Below are 2,915 nucleotides of genomic sequence, written 5' to 3' on the forward strand. Positions count from 1 at the left end.
GGTAACTAAAACAACAAGAGTCTGTGCAGTGGCTATTTGTAAAAATCCTAAGAGGCGTTTTAAATCACCGATTCCCGAAAGACCTTGCAAGAAGGAAAGCTTAGATTTTGGCTTGTTGAAGAAAAGACGAATTCAATACTGATGAAGCCAGAATTTGTGCAAATCATTTTGATTCTTAGGGTTACATATCTTGTATATATGAACTTTGTAATTAATAAAAGAGTTATTAATGTTTATTTAGATTAATATAACTATATAATATTGTTAAATAATATAATGCATAAAAATTATGACTTCTGGCTTTAGCATTTAGAATTAGCTTCTTGCACTCTTAAATTATAATTAAGTGATTCAATTCTATTGAATGTTCTTAATTTAGAGAAAAATCCAACAATTCTTCTGGGAATATTTTTCCATACTTTTGTGTTAAATATGAGCCTAATTGGCGGATGAAATTGGGGTCATGATCTACATAATTATGGAAATGACAAAAATCACTATTAAAAAGCTTACAACAATTTAAAAAAATCTTCTGGAACAATAAAACCAACCTTTCAGAGATGCATAAGCGAGGGGCAAAGCAAGGCTTCATCATAATGTACTTGCAAGGAAATGGTACCAAGTGCTGGATATTTTTCAATAAATTTTCTTGCAATATACCCAGCTACGTAGCTCAGCCCTTGAACATTGAAATTATATTTTACATTATCGGAATTTTCAAATGATTTAAATACCTGACATGCTTTTAAAAATTCAAAATAATTTGAAATTTCCTATGAATCAATCTGGGGGTTCAGCTCGTCATTATATCCATTGATGGCCTCTGCCGTTGCCCTGAACATTTTTTTAATATCTTGACTGTAAAAAATGGACTATTATCATTTTCTTCTTCCATTTGAACTAAAGGATCGTGTACGTACAACTGCACATTTCTTCCAAGCAATCAAATTTTGATCCTTGATTGAACTTCGACTGGTCCAAGATGGTAATTATCATCATACATACAGGCAACTTTAAAAATAGTTAAACATTCATTATTACTTATTTTAAAATAGCATTAAAAATTAAGTTATAGTTATTTCATAAAAAAATAATCAAATAAATAGAGAAAAATTGAGTAAGTTAAGAAATATTTTACTTTAAGTATGTACTTGTTAGAGTAAATTCGTCTAAAATTGCCAACTAAATAAATTCTCCACACAATCTTTATTTAATCAGGCAGTCAAAATATAATTAAGAGGCCCAATTTCAACATAGTCAGTATATCAGGATTTTAAAGACTTGATTGAATTATAATTTTTTTTAAATTCGATTGCTTAAGCCCAACTGAACGTGTGCCATTCCTTGAAAATGTAACAAATCCTTTATCTAGTAAATGATCACGAGTTCTCTTTAACAAGCGAGACGAATCAGAAAAGACATAAGCATTGCGTGAGGGGTCATATGAATTTACAAACGAGTAACTTTTACCATTTAATGTTAGTTGAGATATCAGATATACATTTCTCATGTCCATCGTGATTCCTCGATTTCTAAACCCATGTGTCTCCATTTCATTAATAATATAAAAAAATAAATCTTTTGTCATACTCATGATATTACCTAGATCAAATAAGATTGCCTGCTTCCAGTGACTGACTAAACTACTCATAGTTACCATTTGTAATTTCTTGCAAAGATAAAAAATTTGCTGTTTCTTTAAATCCATTACATATCTTTCTTGATATCCATCTCCTTAAATGGTAAGATTGTTAATTTTTAATCATCTTAAGAAATTAGGGTAATCTCTTTCAAGGCTATGCTGTCATGTAGAAATCCAAATGAGCAGTACCATTTAGTAAAATATCACTTAAGAAATATCGTGCAACCACTTCTATGATTAAGATAACTTTGATTTAAATTGTTACTTTTTAAACTTACGTTGTGTTTATAAACACCACTCGTACTATTGACGTCACTTGAAATAGAAAAATTTATTAATAAATCTGCTGTGCTTCCCCATCCATTTGCTTGTTTCCTAACCTTGTTCTTGTAACATTGGTCGACACAAGAGTAATTCCTGTTTTATTTCTTCACTAGAAACAGAGTGTGATTCTTGTTTACATTCATCCCCTAATAGATACGTGTAAATCGGCTAAAAAGAAAAGGGGAGGCACAATGGTTAAAAAAAATGCTTATAACATAAATGATGTTCAGGATTCACCTAACCTCGATTAAAAAATATAGAATACAAATACCCTTCGTAGATGATTAAGGTACTGTGTTTTTGTTTTAAAATAATTTTTATAATTTTTTAGAACTATAATTAGGATTGAACTATACTATGAATTATGGTTATAGTGTATGTTTCTAGTTTATTCTAAAGAAAAATACATAACCCTGTCCTAAACTTTGACTTCTATTGATTTACATTATATGAATTTTAGTCAGTAGACGTGATATAACAGTGAACTGCGCAAGAGAACAAAAGACACATATACATAATTTTAGACGAATCAGAATAAAATAAAAAAACAACACATGTTTGATTTATAAACATGACGCCTCTTTCCCTCATGGCAAGGTTATGTATGTATAGTAAAGGTGTGTAGCTCACGATTTTTACAAATTTGACAGAAGTAAGCAATCTCATTTTAATGACGTCCCATATGTGTGGAAAAAGTAAGCCCGTACTTGTATTTTACTCTAAGATTACAAAGAATCTAACTCAAAATGTAAGATTTTCTACTTGCAAACTAGGGCTTACACTATATAAACGGAGAATTACATTTTATTTTCTTACAACAATCACAAAACAAAACAGCATTTGCAGGTCACAAATAATAACAAATCAATCAATAAAAAAATAAAATAACGGAGAACTCATTTATAGGGAATGTCAATTTCGAAAGAATATCATGAACATTTTATTATTT

General features: G+C 29.6%; 1 long non-coding RNA gene across 2 annotated transcripts; it reads right to left on the bottom strand.

Moving 5' to 3' along the window:
• Positions 1-211: 211 nt before the first annotated feature.
• LOC121116453 (uncharacterized) lies at positions 212-2,136 on the bottom strand. Of its 2 annotated transcripts, XR_011779833.1 has the most exons (4): positions 1,947-2,136; positions 1,603-1,873; positions 735-1,011; positions 212-679 (listed from the first exon to the last, which is right to left on the bottom strand). It is a non-coding gene; the product is annotated as an uncharacterized lncRNA (long non-coding RNA). The 2 variants fall into 2 exon arrangements; XR_005863864.2 differs by having other exon boundaries at positions 1,603-2,129.
• Between the last annotated feature and the right edge of the window lie 779 nt (positions 2,137-2,915).

The sequence above is a fragment of the Lepeophtheirus salmonis genome, chromosome 4 (genome assembly GCF_016086655.4).
Source record: "Lepeophtheirus salmonis chromosome 4, UVic_Lsal_1.4, whole genome shotgun sequence".
Classification (NCBI taxonomy): domain Eukaryota; kingdom Metazoa; phylum Arthropoda; class Copepoda; order Siphonostomatoida; family Caligidae; genus Lepeophtheirus; species Lepeophtheirus salmonis.